The sequence below is a fragment of the Bidens hawaiensis genome, unplaced genomic scaffold, assembly GCF_021521415.1.
Source record: "Bidens hawaiensis isolate Kalapana, Puna unplaced genomic scaffold, B.hawaiensis_p1.1 tig00009161_1, whole genome shotgun sequence".
In the NCBI taxonomy this organism is placed as follows: domain Eukaryota; kingdom Viridiplantae; phylum Streptophyta; class Magnoliopsida; order Asterales; family Asteraceae; genus Bidens; species Bidens hawaiensis.
In genome coordinates, this window is record NW_027491675.1 from 28485 (window position 1) to 50631 (window position 22147).

At 36.1% G+C, this 22147-nt stretch overlaps 1 pseudogene; it reads right to left on the reverse strand.

Moving 5' to 3' along the window:
* Nucleotides 1-116: 116 nt before the first annotated feature.
* On the reverse strand, nt 117-21846 carry LOC143531433 (BTB/POZ domain-containing protein POB1-like; annotated as a pseudogene).
* Between the last annotated feature and the right edge of the window lie 301 nt (nt 21847-22147).

Sequence of the window (22147 nt, forward strand, 5' to 3'; positions counted from 1 at the left end):
TAATAAAAAGATCAACATGACTTTTAACTGTCACATGAGTTACTTTTCTAATTTCAAAAACTGCGTTCTAAAATCAAGTCCCATTAGCATTCCCTCGTTCAATTTTCATTAAATTATCACGGTGTTCTTTTTAAGCTCAACCTAAGATGAAGAACCCCATCAACGAAATAAACACTATCCTCCCCAATAAACAAACCCCACGGGATTCCAAACAGATTCGGGCACCCAACCTTCTTACCACACTTATATGTATATCTTCCTTTGAACTTGCTAACAAACTCTTCACCTGCCTTTAACTGTACTGCAAACTCATAGTCAAACACTGAAAAGTCAAGGTGAAACCATGAAGAAACTTTTTCCTTTTCCAGAATAATCCCAAAACCTAGTTGCTCGTTGTTACATTCGGCCATCAGGTAAAACCCATGACCCTTCAAGCTAAATGGTTCAGAACGAACCATGCCCGATGGAAAAATACTGGCACATGCATCATGTTTTAAATCCAAGTACTTATAGGAGCCTCGTTCCACCAACCTACGGGAGTTTTCATCCTTGATACCCCGTGAAATAACCTTGGAATGTTCCGGGCGTAGGGTATTAGATTTGAAATAACTTGCTTCCAGCATTACATAAATAGCAAAAACACCGTCGAACTCCTGGTTACATCTGACTTTTTGAAGCTCTCCACGCGTCATGTAAGGGTAGCGGATAAACTTTCCAAGGCGTTTCGTGATGATTTCACGCCGGTCCTCCATTTTTGGATAATGGGCCCGGGCCCATTTGAGAACAAACCAATAAACTGCATCTTCTGATGTCACCTTTAGATCATCACTAGCTATAATTGCCTCAACACCAGCAAGTGGCAAGCCAAGAAGCTCATCTTCAAACCTGCCATTGTTAGAAAATAAAATTAAGTTATTTTAGTAATATTAATAATTAAACATTTGTTTTTAGGAAGGTTAATTACATGCTTATGTCTTTGTAATGGACAGCATACAACTGCTTGGCAACAACAGTTAGCAACTGAAATGTTTTGGCCATTAAAATAGTGGAAGGAAGGCCAAGATAATCTAGTACATATTCTGGTGTCATTGTCGGCAGATGTCCTTAATAGAAGACTACAAGCTCTCATGCATGAAGCAACATCAAACTTGTTAGCAGCCATTAGTACATCAAGCACAGCAGGAACAGTTGTAACCCTCAAACTGTTGCTATACATAAACTTCAATAGTTCCATGAGACCAGCTTCCTCTGTTCAAAAACCGCGGCTATAAATTATACACATATGTAAAACACAAATAAAACATTACTAATAACCTGAGGCATTAATTCGCAAGTTTGCATGTTTTGACCCGTTTGAAAAGAGCTGCATAAAGAAACAATGAGAAAAATGAATAAAATAATGAAATCATCAAGTATGAAATCTCACCTTGTAGAAAAATGGACTTCTTGCCGCTAAAATTGGAGAGCTAACGTTCAGCGTTTTTATTCTTACTGTCCACAATCCATATTCCAATTTGAATCAGATAAAATACAGCCAATATTTGAACAAATATTATAACTGAACGGGCTATTGCTAGTTACTAACCCTGAGATTTTGAATGCCATCAACCGAGTACTAAAAATACACATATATGAAAAGAACAATTTAAAAATTGATACATATGTTTTGTAAATTGTTTAAATGTTATTATTTTGAGATACACATATATATAGAGAGAGAGAGAGATAAGGGTTTAATTAAAAATTAATATTTTTGTAGGAAGATATACGGTTAGCATATACTATAGATCTAAACCTCTACTGCCTTGGTTCAAAGTCATAGATCTACTCTTAAGCTTATTGAAAAACTAGGCATTCTTCCCATAACCATATTCTATTTATATACACACACGTATATATAATTTTCAAAATTTTTGAAACCCTAACCCCCCCCCCCTCCTTGAACGGGCCCTAGCGCCTAGCGGTAGCCCATCCCTTCCCCAGTCCCCACCAAGTAGCCGGCCTAACGCGACCCAAAAGCTGATTATTATTTCAACCTTCTTTAAAATTCAAGTGTTTCTAAAAATCAAATAAAAGGCTGACATTGTATTGTGATAAAAGTATAGAAGCAATAGTGTTACTTATATAAGTGATTGCAGTAGGTGATGAATACCCGAGGTGGAGTGCATATAGTCAGAAATAATACAGATGCTAAGAACACGATCAGAGTAATTGGTATCGTCGAACGCAAAAACGAAGTCATGATGGTGGCAGACATCTTCAGGACAATCCACGACCACCGTTCTAGGATCGAACACATCAAAATTCGACTCTCTCATCTCATATAAGTGATTCAACCAATTGTTTTTCGCAAAACCCTGTCCAACGAAACAATATATTAAGACGATGCCAAGTTTTGGATATCTTTTGAAACTAAATATGTAAATGTAGATTTCGATACATATAATAAATAGAAAATTTAATCAATCACAAATATTAATTTATTTTTATTTTTTAATTTAAACGGGTAATCTACCTAAACAAATATATATATATATATATATATATATATATATATATATATATTTGCTTTTTTTTCTTTTTATTTTATAATTTTATATAATTTACAAAACTATAGTTCAACAACAACTGGACATATTTTGCTACGCTTGCTAAAATTATAGACTTTTTATTAAGTTAATAATGTTATTATATTTTGCTACGCTTGCTAAAATTATAGACTTTTTATTAAGTTAATGTTATTGGTTTTGTGATTCTAGTCCAAACAGAGTTACCAAATACTTTTTTATGAATAAACTAGGATAGTGGCATGTGTTACACACGGGTGGAAAAAATTTCAAACCATATATATATATATATATATAGGGAAAGGATCAAGAGAAAACTCACCTTTAGAGAGAAAACTAAAAAACTCCTAAAAACTCTTAAATAATTATTTTTAATTAAAAATAAAAAAATATTTTCAAAATTCGGTTTTAGCAATTATTCTTATATTTTCTTATATTTCACTCGAAAAATATAAAAAAAAACAAAAAAAAAACGCTGTAATGCACATACGTATTACTGTGCGATACCGTTGTATTACACATGTGTATAACTATGTATTTTTGAGTTTAATAGTTTTTTATTGCATATATTTAATATTTGTGTATTGTATATGTGTAGTAGTGTTGTATTATATGGAAAAAAAAACTAATAATAAAATAAAAGTCGATGTGGTGCACATGTGCGTTAATGTTGTATTACACATACGTACTAATATGTATTCGATGTGTGTATTAGTCTTATATTGCATATATACAATAGTGTATATCAAATATGTGCAATAGTGTTGTATTCTATGCAATACAAACGCTTTTGCATATATGCAATGCATACTATCACACATGCGCACTATACCGACGAGGTTACCGACAAGTTTTTTTTTTAACCAATAACAACATATAAGAATAATGAAAAAAAAGAAACCTCAAAAAAAATTTAAAAATAATTAAAAATAGTTTTTTAGGAGTTTTTAAGTTTTCTCTTTTAAGAGAAGTCTTCATTAGAACCCACCCCTATATATATATATAGCTATCATAAGAATTCTTTACATTGTTTTCTGCAAAATCACAAGATGTAGGAAAAATATGTATATATGGTGTGAATGAGAAACTGTATAAATATAGAAATCATTGAATTGCTAAAGTAATAGTCATACTAAAAAAGGTAGCAAAAATTAGTTATAAATAATTATAAATCGGTTTTTAAATCATTTGAAAAGAAATAGTTGGTTATGATTATAAAAAACATTAATTAGTGAGGTTATGATTCTAGAAAATATTAATTAGTGAATTATGTGGCAATTCTAGAGATGGAAACCTTTTAAGCTTATGTAGACATCCTATTTGAAGGTCATGTGGATATCTTGTTTTGCTTTAATAGTATAGTAAGAAGATTAGCATTATGATTAAAATTAATTGATTAATTATGTGAAAATTATAAGTACGAAAAGTGGATGACATGAAACATTAGGTGGACACCCTAGGAGAAGGCCAAGTGGACAAATTGGTTTTGCTTTAATATATTAGTTAGATTAGATGTATATAAGTGTTTATTTAATGTGAAATTATTCGCTTTTCAGATTATTTAAAATAATGACAATATCTATGTATAATGTTATGTAAACGGTTCCATCTTTATAAAGTCCGAACAATGGTTTAGAATTTAAATTATGATTTTAAACCAAAAAAAAGGGCTACTGTTTAACAAACATGTGTATTATGAGTGAACACCATGTACCTTCGAACTTAAGTCACGTTAATGTTTGTAAGTTCCGCGCCATTTACTTTTCGCGTAAGGATTCTATTTGGTTACTGTTTGTAACATCCCAAATTTCATGAGGTATTTAAAAGAATCGAGTTTAAATGAATTATGGAAGATAAATGAAATTATCTATAGTACAGGGGGTTTAGTGTCATTAGATGAAAAGATAAATATGAAACCCTACCCCTTCCTATATATATATATATATAGCGAACATCCCATCTTATAACAATCTTCACTCTAGCCTCCTTCCTTACCAATTCCCGTTTTTGAGAGAGCAACCCTCAAAGATCCGGCGATTCCCGGAGATCTAGCCGTCGTATCGTTCTCAAATTTTAACCGAGTGTGCATAAGATATAAACAAAGATTTCCACCGGACGGATCTTCGATCAGAGGTCGGGAAGCACAGTTTTTATCAGCAAACCCGAAACAGTGGGAATTGAAGTTTTCCGGCAACTGTTTGGGTTTTCCGGCGAAGGTGGCGGCGGAAGCAGATGGCGCTGAAAGAGCTCGGTGACCCGGTCGCGTGGCTGCTTGAATCACTCAATTCCGAGTTCGTTTGATATGGTTTTGGTCTATTCGAGTGATTTCGAACATAAACCTCAAATGTGCGTTTTTATTAAAAATGTTTACTTTTCGTGAACAGATTTGCATGAAACTTGGTAGGATGAAGGATTGGGCCACGATAAGAGATAAAGTAATGAATTTTTAGTAAATGGGTTAGTTGGTTCGGTTCGGGTATACGAAGTTGGTACAACCAGAGACCCATAAAAAGGGCCAATACGGATTCTAAGGAAGAGTCTCGGGGTAAGATGGCTCTAAAACGACAAAATAAGGTAATCGGGTCTTAATTGCATGAAAAATGGCTTCGCATCGCGTGCCATGCAAAATCCAAGAATTTCGCATCGCATGGCCATGCGAAGCGAAAAAGCATGCGAAGTGAAAAAAAAGCATGCGAAGCGAAAAAGCATGCGAAGCGAAATACTTCCATGCGAAGCGAAATACCTCCATGTGAAGCGAAATTCCCATGCGAAGCGAAAATTACATACGAAGCGAAATTCTACCATGCGAAATTAATCATGTGAAATTTAGATGTGAGAAGTAGGATTTCTAGATAATTGATACTCGTGTGTAATGTATTGTACAGTTAGCCGTGCACAACTAAGGAAGGGCATTACCATTAACGGTGAGAGAAATCGTCTCCAGGTGAGTTCTAGCCCCATTTCTCTTTGAGATGGTTTCGGGGCTATGTGCATACTTGTAAGAATAGTAACATATATACTTATGTGCTTAACGTGAATGATTAATGCAAGAATGAAAGAAAGATATATATTTATGTGATTAATGCAAATGATTAATGTAAGAATGAAAGAAAGAGGTTAGAACTTGTATATGTTAGTTGTTTAACTTAACATGATTGTAAGAATATAGAAGTAATGTGAAGTACAGGCCCTTCTAATACCTGGGCAAGAATAGTAAGAGTCAGGGTGGCGGGCCCTTCTAATACCTGGGCAAGAATAGAGTGGCCGACTCTACGATATCGGTGCAAGAAGTCGGGTGGCGGGCCCTTCTAATACCTGGGCAAGAATAGAGTGGCCGACTCTACGATATCGGTGCAAGAAGTCGGGTGGCAGACCCTTTATAATATTTGTGCAAGAAGTCGGGTGGTAGACCCTTATAATATCTGTGCAAGAATGTATGTATAATTGTGTGTTTGTAAGAATGTGTAAGAATAATGTAAGGGTAGTACAAATAATATTTGTATGTAAACGAAAGAATGGGTAAGAATAATCCTGTAAACTGTTAAACTAGAACTCACTCAGCGTAGCTGACTTTTAGTATGCACGCAGGAAAATAGGTTAAAGGAGCTGGCTTGAGGATATCACATGGTAGGGACCGGAAGACTGGCATCTCGGGGAAGAAATGTTATGAAGTATGATGTTATGTTAAGACAATTCAACTTTTGTTAAGACAAGATTTTGTTGTTTTGTAATATGATGGTTGATGTTTTAGTATTCCGCGAAAGTTTTTAATTAACTCTGATTTTAGAACTGTGTTTATAAGTAAATCCAACACCAAAGTAGGGTCACCGAGAACGGGGCCTTACATTGTTACTCGACAAATTAAGGATAATCCGCCGTAACTTTCCGCCTCTTCATCCAACTTTTCTAGACTACTATTCGATACCTCCCTACCATTCATGTGAGTTTACATACCCCATTTTTCCATCTTTTTATATTTTGGAGGTAGTATGTATACCTTATTCACTTTTACTCATGTTTTTACTGCATCTATTCAAAACACAATTCAAATTATGTTTATGTGTGATTATTTCATGCTCTATGATTATGCTTTATATGCTTAAGTGTTTATTTTATGTTTGGTGGTTGGTATCTCATCCTCATCTATTCTCATCTAGTATGATCATACATGTACCCAAGTACATTGATTTCGTATTAATAGGAACATGCTCGTATCTATTTAGTTGTTTACATTTTCATATGAATTGTAATCTCATCATTGACATATGAATTGTGATTTTATCTATATATATATATATATATCTAAACTCAAACTTATGTATTCTCACCAAATTTCGTGTTGACAAACTTTATTTTTATACATGCTACAAGTTCAAGTATTTGATGTATTCAAGATCGAAGATAGTTAGTTGGCCTTAGGATATTTAATTCAAATTACCAGTTATGATGTATATTAGTTCTACTCATTGAATTTGTGTACATGATGGATGTTAATGAAATTAAATAATTATTGGCGCTTTAATTAGTGTCTTTTGAGCTACTTTCCAATCAATACGTTACGCCCCAACATGTTTCGCCGTCTTTGATCGGGGTGTGGCAGGTATCATTTCCCGGGGGAACACCCAAACCAAACTCTGAAGCCAGCATGGGCCCGGTTAAAACAGCATAGTCTGGCCAGAGTGGGGCATTGAGACTCTCCAATGAAGAATGCGGTAGCCTAAATACAAGAAAGTCGTTCTAAAAAGAAAAATAGCATTTGAATTATTTTTTCCTTTTTTTTTTTAAATGAATAAATAAAATATGGGTTTTTCTTAATATTGGGCCTGAACAAAAAAGCCCAAATAGGCCATCACAAATCACAATAATACAACTGAACCCGGCCGTCATCTTACATCGATACAACAGAAATCCTAAATCCAAATGGGTTCTTGGCAGGTTTGCCTTATTCTGTGTAATTTAGAATATAAAATTGTTCATTTTGCTCCCATTTTTCTTTTCCTAAGAACTAAATTATTAGGTGCTTAAAACTTTGACAGAGACTTTTATTGATATTTTGCTCATTGATGGAAGGAGATTTATTTCATTGTTCTGTTCATTATTATGAATATAATATTTTGAACTTTTTGAGTTAAAATACTAACTGAAATGAAACACATACTGTTCAAAGAAAACTTTGTCGAGTGAATTGCTTCAAAAGGGATGGAAGTCATTCTATAAGTTATTAGACAACCAACACTATTGTTTTAGTCAATAGTCAATAGTTTCCCAACAAATGAACCAGTTAGCTTAGTGCAACTCTCTTATCTCCAAAAGCATTTTAGTCATCCCAATGTCTCTTCAAATTATTAAATATGTTGCAACAATGAGATTACCCATTGCTTAGCTCTTGCATTTTGTCACATGGAAATCACTCCAGACAGGATCGAAGAATTACAGAAAACTTTATTGAACGAATTGCTTAAAAGGTTGAAGATGAGGATTTCTCATTTACGGCACGCGCGCAGAGCACTAACGACTTAACCATCTAAACTTAACGGATGTAACCACTGTTTAACAAACATTAGAACTTTACGCACACTTTAGACTTCTACTATCTAAAATTGTAAATCAATCGATATAGTTCACACCCTTTTGATATTGTTAACAACTATTTTATTAGATTTCAAAGTTGCATATCTTTTTTAGAGTTCTTGGTGCGGACTGACCGTCCTGAATATAATCAACATTGGGCTCATAGCTGGTTTCATATTCAATATTGGATCAAATCTGTAAATATTGACCCTGTAGATGTTTCAAAAACGCCTACTTGATGTATTTAAAGAAGATGTTTCAAAAGCGCCTACTTGATGTATTTAAAGAAGATGTTTCAAGCCAACAAAATGACTATCTATTTAATCTTTCAAGAAAGTTTGATTATTGTAATGCACTTACTTATTTTAGTATAAACGGAGGTTGAAAGGTGGACTTACTTTTAGGCTGCAAGTAGTAACATGTTTGAGTTTGTTATCTAATGCTCATGATTATGGTAAAATGGGGTAAACGGTTAACAATCGCTAAACACAAAGATGCTATAGAGTGTTTGTTACCAGAAGTTTCTGCAGTCAAGTGACTTTCTTTAAAGTATTTTATCAATTCTTTTTCTTGCTATAAGCTTCATGCCTCATTGTGATTATCCTATAATATTCGTGTCACACTTTGTTTCTTTTACAGGAGTCAAGGCAGAATGATGTGCGTCGGATATGTCTAAAAGAATGACTCTCACAACTAAGCTTTAAATTTAAAACGAAAATCCTAAAACCACACACAACCGGCAAGTGTACCGATCGCAAGTAGTATAAACCTAGGAAGTCCGAGTATCGAACACGAGGACACGTAAGAACGCTAATGATCACTAACCCTAGACAAGACCTACCTACGAATAATATTTAATTGACTTTTGATTTTTTTATGACTTAACTGGACTAACCGGACTGACTGACAAAAGTTACCAAAAATAGAAAACTTAACGGAGAACTAACCGTGTTAACTTAGGATGGAGAAAAACGTCTACTTAGGTCTGAATCAAACTGTAGGCTTAACAAGCAAATGGATTAGATGATATCTAGACACCGATTCCAAAAGATGACACGACTAAGGATCGCTCGGCCTCACTGGATCACCTCTCGGTCTCACTCAACAAACCTTAACTACTCTTAATCGGCTAAAACGACCAAACCGGAAAACAATTGTTAACGTGTTCTAATGTTGACTCACCTTTCGGTCTCATCAACACTCGACCCTAATGGTAATGAATACTACACAACCAAGGATAGAGGAACAATTCAACTTAAACCAAAATAGATCAACTAGTCGCTCAAAACACCTAAACCTGACAAGAAACAAACTCGCTCTCGCGCAATTCTTATTCTAACATGCAAAGACAATGAGACAACCCTAACTTCTTATCACCTCTCGGTCTCTAAGAAGGTGTCTAACCGCTGTACTTTAACCACAAATTCATGCAACAAAACCCTACGGTTGTACCTACCACAAATAAACCCTAAACACAAAGTCTAGAATTAAACAAGCATCATCAATCAATACAAAACTAATCAACCAACGCAAGGAGTTTAAGCAATGAATTACCCAAAATTTCCAACCCTTAAACACAACCTATTTCATGTCTAAATCAAACTTTACAATAACAATTAAAGTCTATTAATTAAACAATCCATAAAACTCATCAAACACTAGCAATTATCATCATTCCTAGGTAGAACCGACAAGATTAGTCTCTAATCATTTTTGGACAGCAGCTATTAATCAATAAAATCACCAAATAACTCATACCAATCATTATAATAATCATTCAACAATCAATTCTAATCATAAACAATTTAATCTCTTAATCAATTGCAAAACTATGTATCAATTGAACAAGAAAAATAAAGTGATTGAACAAAGTAATGAATGAAAGGATATAAGATGTTTTGGGGCTGTTCTCGGCTGCAACGAATAATGGTGAATGATCCCGAGGCTTGTTCTTGACTCCTTCTTCCTTCCTTAGCCGCCACAAGTCTCAAACCCTAGCACGCAAAAGCTTTTTTCTCTTTTCTTTCTTCTTGCTGACTTCCAATCGCAGCTAATAGGGGCTGTTAGGGTTTTTATTTTTTTTATATATTATAATATGTAGTAGGCTTGGGCTTGTATAACATGTAATCGGGCTGGGCTTTGAGTTTTGTCTTGAAATCGTATGCGTAAAAGACCCGTAAGCTCCTCGAAAAGTCCGGTTTCTTCATTCTTTAACCCTTAGCCTACAAGATAATTAAAACTATGTAAAACCTACATAAAACAAGCTAAAATACATAAAATATAATATAATAACGTAGATAAAAGGCACAGAAAATAAGTGTGTTTTACAACAAATCACAGAACTCACGGCTGATGTCGGCTAAAAACTTGTTATCATGTTCTTATCATACTTCCCAAAAGTTTGGATAGAGTGCAGGTCACCTCACCGTGCTTTCAACAATCAAGAACTCTAAATTCAACATCCAACATGCCCAATGATATGATTCTGTCAAGATCATTTTACTCTACAGATGCTGTCACGAAAGATGTTGGTCCCACTGGTACGCGCAATTCAAATCTATTCTCAAAGAGTTTACATCATCGTTTAGAGCCGTTTATGTGTGTTTAATTGCAGTAAGGAATTGCATGATAACTTGACCAAAACCGTGAGTCCGTGACAGAACAAAGAACCACATCTCCAAATAATTGGTTATGGAGTCTTATAGAAATGTCATAATTGTGAAGACATTAAACCTCTGTATAATATCTTGGGAGATTTAATAGTGTTTGATGTTCTTTTAATTGTAGAGGCTATCAGATATTAGAATTCTTGCTCATTTTAGTGATAATCTTTGTCAGGAAGTATCCAAGAAGCAGAGGCTATTGACTATAGTATAATATAATAATATGTTAATACTTGATAATGTTCAAAATGGCTTTTTCATTTTGTGCGTCCCACATTTATGATGTGAGGAGACTGAATAAGTGATTGCGAGTCCCTAAAGCTGTTCAAAAAGTTCAGGGCTTGTGACTCGCTTGAAATCTGTTCGGTTTTAACTGAGCCAAGCTTCCTTGGTTTGTAAACAAGTTGATCCCGAGCCAAGGTAAAGCTCGGTTCGTTGGCTCGCTCATCAGGCTCGTTTAGCTGGCTCATTGACCCGTTTGTCTTCTCGTTTCGAGAAAAGCTAAAATTTTAATAAGTGTAAACGGTGACCCAAGTTTTAATATGTATAAATTATAATTTTGTAGTTTATTTATTATAAATTATATGTATCTTATATATCTTTTGTTTTCTTACATTTATCAATATATGTTTGAAAATAAATTTCTTTGAAATAAACGAGTTGGATCAATGAGCCACGAACTGTTTACGAGTCGAGCTCAAGCTCAAAATTTCATCTTAGTAAGATAAATGAGCCGAGCCGGAGCCCGAACAGGCCCGGCCCGGTTCTGCTCGTTAAGCATGGCGTAAACCTATCTACATGTTTGCAATAGGAAAGAAGACGCTTTGGAAACACAATGTGTATGGATTGACTCGGAGTGTAGCATCTGCTCACAAGTTTCTATTTCTTTATTTTATATAAATATCCATCTTTTAGTTTTATTTGCTTATTTGTAAGATTTAATGTCATGTGCCATGCACCTGGTGCATCTTTAAACATTCTATCTATAACAAAGTTTTGGGGTCTCTGAAGTAACTAAATTAGTAGAACATTATGTAACAACTAAACACAATGTTTCAAATCAAACAACTAATAGCATACAAATGTACTTACAAAATGAAAATGGCAAGTTTGGCGCATTTGTGTACAATGTCTTTCATGTTCCGGTTCGTTTGTCTACCTGCAGAGGTTCTTTTTTGTAAGGTAAAATGGGCGATAAATGTTTGCGAGTCTCACGATGCAACTATCACACATATTGAAAAATCCAATTATTCAACTATTTATTTAACAAATGTGTTTATGAATAATAATACAAATGTCACACCCCGACTAGCACAATGCGGAAGCGTAAAACGGCAATGTAACAGGCACTTCTGGTATCAACCACATTGTTTATAAAGAAACATTACAAACTAATTTACAATATATTACATTACATTATTCTATCATTGTTTTACAGTCTAGGTGATACAAACAAAACTAGTTCGTTAAACTATATGATCTTACTACTAACACCCTTGCTTCTATTCACATAGCATCAACCACACCTGAACACGTAGCAGATCACCAAGTTATTCCAATTTAGGTACACCTGAAAAGCAGTTTAAAACGGGTCAACTACTAAAGTTGGTGAGTTTCATGAGTTTCAAGAAAACAGTTATGAATATTCACAAGTTAACACTTGTAATTATGATATAAGTATGTATGTATGTAAATAATGTAATTATGCTAAGCTACAGTGAAGCCTTAACTGTTTGTGCTGCGTGCATCTATTTCCCACGTCCAATCAACCACTGTGGCCCCCTTTCCGCCCACAATATGCCCCAAGTAGCTATGTCTAACACTACATAGCGTGTTTGTATATTTATGGCCATGTGCATACGGGGTAAAGTCTCAGCAACACATGCCGGCTCCGTTTGGGTTTGTCAAACCAATAGTACTATTCACAAGCCACCGGCTCAAAGTTAATCACTGTGTTAGTGGGGACTTTCATGTGTTAGCACTTAGATAATTCACATTAATACATGTTTCAGGTATGTATATGTAATCAAACATGCTTTTCACCCCAAAAGTTTGTAAAACTGTTTAAAGAGAGGGGTCATGAAACTCACTGTTTAGTAGATAATCAACATTGAATCAGCTCGTGGTTTGTTTGATTCGCTATCACTAGTTCCTATAATCAATATTATAATAATATTAATATTTTAATATTATTATAATCTCAATACTAAACTTGGCTGTATATCTAATCTGGGTATAGCTGGAACCCCCAGAAAGTGTCAATAGGCTTAGGTTGTGATGTTGTTCCATGTCCAATACTTAAAATTGAACATGCTCAGTTTCCCCGTTTTCCCAGCTGGGCCAAGTTATTCGTTTATGCGTTCAGAAAACAGTTATGGGGAAGTAAGCTTGAGTAAATGTGTTGGTCGATAAAATGATTAAGTTATAAAGAAAGATCACACGTTGGGGTTCTGGATCGCTACGGGGCTCGTTTCCGTTTATTTAGTTTAATTTGGAGAAAAACGCGCACAATCTACCAAAATTGTACGGGTTTCTCATAAAAAGTTTGCTTTTACTTAATTAATCCAAAAATATTATTTTTTATCACTCTTGGTGTTATGATATTCCAAAAGGTTCGTTAATCACGAACTTGTCGGTTTTTATCATAATTGAACTTGTTTAATATTTAAATTAGCACAATTAATTATCCATTAATCCTTAATTTATGAAAATTTAGCCAATTATTAATTAAAATATGTAGATTTTTATAAAAATATTTCTGGAATTATTTACTGATTTATTAATTTATAAAAATTTTACTTAATCTGCTATATTTAGCCTAAAAACGTCCGTTTATACCAAATGATCTCCAAAAATTACACCAAAATTTCTAAGTGATCAGAGTATGTCCCAACACAACCTGGAAAAATCCCAAACTCTAACAATTTTGCCAAATATCATTTCCGAGACAAAAACGACTATAAAAATTCAATTAAACGCGAATGCACAAAACCTACTTAGGCTTTTCCAAATGCTCCTAAATTTCATATGTGATCAAAATATACCAAACCTGAGTTCCCCAAAAATTTTAATAATTTTTCAATCATTTTAACTATTTTTCCCAAATAAACGTCCCAATTCGGTAATAAATTCGCCAAATATTCTCGGATGGTCGAAAAATTATCAAATTTGAACAGAGACTCTGATATGGTCCCTGTTGTCCCTGAAAATTTTCATGACCTAAAAATATGCAAATAACAACCTTAAACTAAACAGCCCGTAAACGAGTGATTCGGCATTACCTTAGCGATTTTGGTTTGTTTTCGCCTTTCTAATCAAATTTTCAAGCTCTTGTGCTTATATGAAGGCTAGATAAAAGTCCTACATCACAAACCAAGCAAGTTTCATAAAAAAACATCCCTTAACTTAGGGTTTCGGTTAGGGTATAAAACCGAACTTTTGAACCGTAAAAACGGTGTTTAAACCCTCTAATCCGTGTTTATGGCCAAAAAAACTATCAAACCAGGTTCTTAACCATGTAAATGATCAAAACATGTTTATGTATCATTTTTAGGATTTTTACATTGTTAGGAATGATTTTAGGCAATTAAACTAGGTTTATATGGTATTATACCTAATTAAACATGTTAAAAAATGATGAAAATATGAAGTCACCTAAAGTTTCTTGGAGTTTTTGGCTGGAGAACGAGATGAAGACCAGATTTTGCAAAGATTGATGTAAAATATCTAATGCTTGGTTTAAATAAATAAAAAAAAAAAAGAAAGAAACCCAAGGGGGGGGGGGGTTTTCCCTTGGCGGCCGGAAGTGGGTTTGCCCCCCCCCCCTTGGCCCATTTTGACCCAATAAACTGAAGTTATAAGCCCATACGAGAAATCCCAATTTCAAATTTATATCGGGTTCGGTTTTTGGCGCGAAAAATACATCGGATGCGTCAAACAGTACGAAAACGAGTGTTTTTCGGCTATTTTTGTGTAAATTTATAAAAACATAGTATACGTTTGTAAAAATTGAAAATATTTTCACAGATCACTTAAAATATTTCAAATAAGTGTTTGGTAAGTCTTTTCGGCTTAACGGATGATACAATTCTTGGTTTGTAACTATCTTTCGCGTTTAAATCTAAAGCGGGTAGTTTAACGAGCATGTTTTCGTTTAACTTGTTTGCTATCGAACTAAGGCCATAATACTAATATATTAGCTTATATTAATCGTATACCACTTATAGATGGCCCCCCGGGATATCTGGGTCATAACCAGACCCGTTCGGTTAATCGTTTGATCGTTACGTAATAAGTGTTTAATCGTTAAATCGGTAACTACGTACTGAGGTGTACCTGGTTTTGGCTAAAATGTCACAACAAACTTCAAAATATAATTTAAATACGAACTGTAGAAAGTTAGAACATTTGCTACAACTAGAGAATACCTTGATGCTTTGTTACCAGTGAATCTCATTCAATTTAGGTTTTGCAAGGTCATAGTTTGACTTCAAAAGTCAACTAATCAGTTAACTATAACTATCCAGTTTAACACAATTAACTAAAACTTAGTGAAAACCAAATCAATGCACAATCCAGTTTAACACAAAATCAATGCATAATCCAATTACATGTATGTATTCGAAAACTTTGGTAATTAATAAACCTCACTGATCCAAACACAATGTAAACATCCTCCTCAAATATCGATCATGCACCTGAAAATAATTAAATATCAATTACACACATTATTATTGTTAATTCTTAATTATCTACAAGGAAACAGCAATACCTAAGTTGAAATGATCAATTAGGAGTTGGACCTTCTCATCAGTGAGCGCAAAATCCAAAGCGTATCTAGGTAAGTCATTCACACTCAATCCCTCTCCCCGACACTCTCATACGACTACAATTTTACAAAATCAAACAATCAGTAATTTGTATTAACACGACACAAACTCGATTATCCAATAAACTTACAGTGTCCACGGGTAAATTGAGGTGTGCTAAGATCATATCTAGTTTCCGGTTGATGCGAACGAGTTCAGTCGAAGTTTTCTTAGTAAAACACCGCTTCCTTATCCACTGACAGCTATCCTTTACATCTTTGGCGATTTCTTCGATAAGAGAATTTACCACGGCATCAGTGAGCTTTGTGCCTGATTGTTTGCCACTCAAGTGTTTATTGAAGCGAAATAATTTTACTCTTTCTTGGTTGATGAAATGTCATCCGTTTTTTTTTATTCGGCTAGTTTTGTTTTATTTCAGATGATATGTTTAAAATTTTAACAACACACATCCAATTCCATTAAGGAATTTCGATGTAATTTTGCTGGTACATGATTGATTATACATCGTTTTCCAAAAGAATGATAATAATGTCGATTATAAACTCACTCGACAATTACGATACAAATAAAGAGCATCAATCGTTTCACTCCTTGTTTCTGCTGTTGTTTTGATTTGTACATTTTGTTGATATAGTATACCAGTTACGTGAGCACGACAATAATCTATTCCAAATCTTGTGGCAAATAATTTCCCAATGTGATATTAATCCATGAAAATCATCAAGGAATAAATGTTTATTGAAAACCAACAAGTCACCAATTGATTTTCCTCATCTACTGTATCAGTCAAGAAAGTAGACACTTGTCAGAGTATGGTTGTTCACAAGTCGAGCCCGAGTCAAGTCAGGGTGGGTTCTAGCTCGAGCTCGAAATTAAACAAGTCAGAGCAGCTTGGGCTTGAGCTTGAAATTAAACGAGCCTATGATCGAACCAAGTTTGAATCAGTTACAAAAATGAGTAATGAGCTTTTTAAACAACTCTATGCGAGTGAAGAAAAATACGCTGTAAAGCACTGAACTATCAACTCATCGATGACATCCTTTACAGGCGTAATTTTCTTGGCCCACTCCTAAGATGCGTGGACAACCAAGATGCTGGCTACCTCCTAAGGGAAGTGCACGAGGGCATCTGTGGAGTACACGCAGGTCCACGCGCTGTTGTAGCTAGGCTAAATAACGCGGGATACTTTTGGCCGGGGATGCATACAGATGCGCTGGCATACATCAGAAAGTGTAGGTCTTGCCAACTCTACGCACCCAACATGCATCGCCCGAAGAATGAACTTGTTCCAGTCACCTCTTCATGGCCATTTCAGAAGTGGGCCATCGATGTGACAGGCCCATTTCCCACAGCAGCAAGGAACGTTCAGTTTCTGGTGGTAGCCATCGACTACTTCACCAAGTGGATAGAAGCAAAACCCTTAGCCCAAACAACCGTAAAACATATCAAAAAATTTATTTGGGAATTTATTATTTGTCGTTTTGGACTTCCCCAGAATTTGGTGAGCGATAACGGCACCAACTTTGCTGACAAGAAGCTACAAAAGTGGCTGGAAGAACTTCAAATCATCCACACCTTTACCTCAGTGGCGCACCCGCAGGGTAATGGTGAGGTGGAAAGAGCAAATAAGAGCATCGTCGACGGCATAAAGAAAAGACTCTTGGAACACAGATCCGGCTGGGTGGACGAAGTTCCACACGTCCTTTGGGCAAACAGAACGCTGAAAAAGGCCAGTACGGGAGAAACCCCGTTCAGCCTCACTTATGGCACTGAAGCCATGGTCCCGGTCGAAATTGGTTTACCCTCACCAAGGGTCTTGATTCAGCCAGAAGACAATGATGCGGAAAGACGGTTAGACCTTATGCTAACCGAAGAACGCAGAAACTTAGCCGCAGCGCGTGAAGAGAACTACAAGCGACAAATGCAAAAGTACTACAACACGCGGGTAAAACCTTGCAACTTCAATGTCGGAGACTACATACTGCGTAACAACGAGGCTTCGAACCAAGAACGCCCAGGAAAGCTGGCCCCGGTCTGGGAAGGGCCATACATTATCAAAGAAGTTTTGGGAAAGGGCGCATACCGGCTCGAAAGGCTCGATGGCACCCTCATCCCAAGAACATGGAATGGAGCTCAATTACGCAAATGTTACATGTAGATCAATTCCAAACTTATAAAGAAAAGGCCTAGAGCCACTTCTAATGGAAATGATTCTCCTTTATCACATTGTGTTGATAGCCTTACCTTTATACTTATTCAAAACACTTATATGCCGGTATTCACCGCATAAATAAGTGGGGAAGTAAGTCGTTGCGTGTGGAAGGCGGCAAAACCCGCATAAACATAAGAAACGGCAAAAATTTCTAAGGAAAAGATGAGGAAAACCTTCACGCAGGTCAGTTATAGGTAAAGTTTGGTCATCCCACTAAATGAAAGTGACGGTCCTACCCGCACAATCATGATAGAGGAAACTGAACATCAACCTATTGACAACCGCGCGTTGAAAGGTTAACTTATTTAAAACACTTAGAAAATTTCTAAGGAAAAGATGAGGAAAACCTTCACGCAGGTCAGATATAGGTAAAGTTTAGCCAAGTGAAAGTGACGGTCTTACCCGCACAATCACGAAAGAGAGCAAAACTTTAACCTATCATCTGCCACGTTGAAAGGTTAACTTATCCAAACTACTCAAGAAATTGCTAAGTTAAACTAAAATATGTGTGAAACAAAGATTCAAAAAAAAGAGGGAATATACCCCTTTACCTTGGTAACCAAGAAACCGTAAGACAAGTGCGGGTACAGTGTCAAGGCGAAACCCTTCACATACTTAGCACCTGCAGGGAATTGAAGCCAAGAATACCTTGGTAACCAACAAACCGTAAGACAAGTGCGGGTACAGTGTCAAGGTGAAACCCTTCACATACTTAGCACCTGCAGGGAATTGAAGCCAAGAATACCTTGGAAATCAAGTAACTATAAGACGAGTGCGGGTACAGTGTCAAGGCGAAACCCTTCACATACTTAGCACTTGCAGGGAATTGAAACCAAGAAGGATCTTCTGGGCCATGCTTGTGGAAAGGGAAATAACATCCCCGCATAGCGGGAACGTTGACAACTAGATTGAAGCTCCAAGATGGAATTGGTTGTTTAACATAATTGATCACTATGTCTAAAACTACCAAAACCTCGTGGAGAATCTACACAAGTGAAACTCAACGCTCCTGACTTGCGAGGAGGTTACACACCTACCCGCATCATACCCAAAGATCAAGCAGAAAAGTCGGGAATTTCTGCACGTGACATTAGGAAAACCGCGGGAAGAATCCCCACGGAAAACCTAAAAACTAAAAACCCTTTTCAAAACCCTTTGCTTAAGTCCAAAAGTTCACCTCACTTATTAACAATTCATGAGAAGAACATTGGACTGGGGGGACTTGAAGAGGTAGGTCCCAGCAGGGCCCAGTTGGACCCGCAAGACTCACCTTGAAGAGGGACGTCTGCGCAAAGACCAACTGGTTCCGCAGGACCCACCATGCTCAGAGAGATGAAGACCTTACGCGCAGTACGCCAGCTGTTCCCGCAGGAAAAGCCTCCCAATGGTGAAGTACCCCGCCTGTTCCCGCAGCTGCGGATACAAGCCATCAGGGAAGGCTACCCGCACTAATAGCAAGGCTACACGCACAAGGCACTAACTCTCAATAATTCAGTGTCACCTGAAGAAGGAATGAGCAAGGCGGGAATACTCCCGCCCAAATGAGCCAGTCCGTACGCTTCTGGAGGATCTTTTGTACTATACATGCCAAGGTATGGACAAAATAGACAAGATCTGACCAAAGCAGCTCATGAACCAATCACAGGGTGACAGCTCACTGACAACAGTACGACGAGGAGCACGCTCTAGTACAAAATGTCACTATCAGCCGCTGCCTACTCACCAACCCTTGTCGTGGCACGTACATAGCCTACAGTTGGTGGAAAAAGAATAGTACACAGCCGGCCATGTCACTATCAGCCGCTGCCTACCCACCAACCACCAGCATGGCACGTGCGTAGCCCACAGTTAGTAGAAAAGGAATATTATACAGCTGGCTGTACCTGCTTGGAAACCTACCTTCGGCTATAAATACTCTAACACCTTGGAACGGTATCATAGACTATCTTATACCATCACATATCTTATCTGCTCTAGCTATTTCTCTTAATATACATTTATATTCAGAGCAATCTAGTCTGATTCTCACGCCGGAGGGTGGTCACAAGGAGGTACCCCCCCCTTCTTAGTGACGAGCTCACGGTGTCTGTTTTGCAGGTCATCAGAAGAATAACCATCTTTGCCGGACCTAACCCTCGTGGGAAACATCTACTTAACCCTAAGATTATCCGTAATCTGTCGGGGTCACTTAGTGTTTCTTCAGCGAGAGATAGTTTTCAATCTTAATCAACAAACATATATACATCTAAATTTGGCTTTCTCTTCTCACAATAAATAAAGATCCCTTCATTATTTGCAACCTTTACCATGCCATTAAATGAAGAAAAAGAAAAGATTAATGTCGAGCCAACCCGTCCATACCAAATATTGTACTAGAAATTAACATTATTTGATATTTTGTACTATCTAAGCACCATTATTATTATTATTATTATTATTATTATTATTATTATTATTATTATTATTATTATTATTATTAAACTTTTACAAATATATGAAAAGCGAGATGATGATTAATTATTTTGGTCCACGTCACAATTAACACCATTAATGGTTGTGTATGATAGAGTCACTTTAAAACACCAATTGTCGTTGATTTGGCTATTTTTTTAAGAAATAATAATAATAATAATAATAATAATAATAATAATGTTTGCATATTTTTTGCTCACTCATTTCTATCGCAAACAGGTTACGATGAAAGATTTAGCTACAAATAATAGGTCATTGAAACTCCTTCAAAGTGAATTCCAATGCTATGTGTGAAACCCCTATTTGTGGTGTGTGTGGTGGGAGGGGGGGGGGTCGTAGGTTCCCGGAATGGATCTTACGACTATAATCGGTTCAATCCGTGTTGATAGTGAGCGGAAATCACTAATAACGGTTGGATCTTGGAACAAATCATAGAGAGAGAAAGAGAGAGAATGAAAAAGGTTCAATGAAGACATGATGGACCGTGCCCCTTTTATAGGACACCCCATATCTTCCTAGGGTTTCCATTATGAGCCCAAATGGGCTTGTCCATTGAGCTTACAAGCATATAGTACCTTTCACCTTGTTTAAAAGAATCTAAACAGTAGGCTTCATTGAAAGGATAAGGAATAACATGAGCTCTTCCAATAATTATAGAAATCAAAGGTCCATTTAAGATATATATGTTGTATATTTGATGAAAATCGAAATTATGTATTGATATTAATGGGTGAACGGAATAGTTACGTGTTAAAATTGTTAATAAGTTACAGAAACTTAGAAGAAGAATAATACCAATGATTTCACATTTTTATTTTATCTTTTTAATATAATTAAGGAGTGGTATAAATTTATAATATGTAATATGGTTGAAAGTTCAAAATTTTCTCTAAATAACCAATTAACTTGTATTATTAAAATGCAGAAACTATTAAATACTAAAAAAATCATATAGAAAGGGTCATAAATATTCAATTTTATTTTTTATTTATTAAATTACAATAAAATTATGAGAATGATTGTTATCTTATTACGTTATAAAACAAATAGACAACCTTCCACGTCTTTACTCTCTCACGTTCAGACGCCGTAATATTAATCGCCCTAACCTCATGCTTCAGACTCCGGCTTCCAACTCCCACACAAACCATCCCTGCCGGCCACTTCAATCCAACCGTCGACCTCTTCTTCTCTCTCTATACGTTACAGCCTCAAACCGACCCCATTCCATTATTACGCAATTAGGCTTTACAAGGCTTGAATGCTGATCGGTTACTATTCCTATCTCTTCTCTATTTAAATGTAATCCCAGTTGGTGGTTGTAGGGTGGGTTCAATTTATGAACCGTCAGCGGTGGCTTACCTCCGATTGTCTGCTTCATCGTCGGTTGTTGCCGGGTTCAATTTAAGAACCCTAGGCGGCAGCCGTCTGCTGATGGCAGCGCTCCACTGTGGGGAAGTCACCATCATCGTCGATTGTTGCTGGGGTGGTATTTTGGTGGTGGAACTTTCTGAGGGCGATTGCCGCATCATTGTTCGAAATGGGTTATCGTGTTCATGAATTTGGTTAGTAACAGTTTCAATTTTGTAATTTTATTTATAAACTCATATTAAGGTTTGCCAATTTGATGATTTATGCAAAGCATGTGACCCAATCCAATACATAAAATATGGGGTTTATCGTATTCCACAGGTAATTGTACGTTTCATTCCAACCTGAGCCTGCTGCTACCTAAATGCTACACTTGTCCAGGTATGTTTTGTATATTATTCCAAATTTCTGTTGATTGTAATTGTTCATGTTCATGCTTTATGTTAGTTAGCTATAATGTTG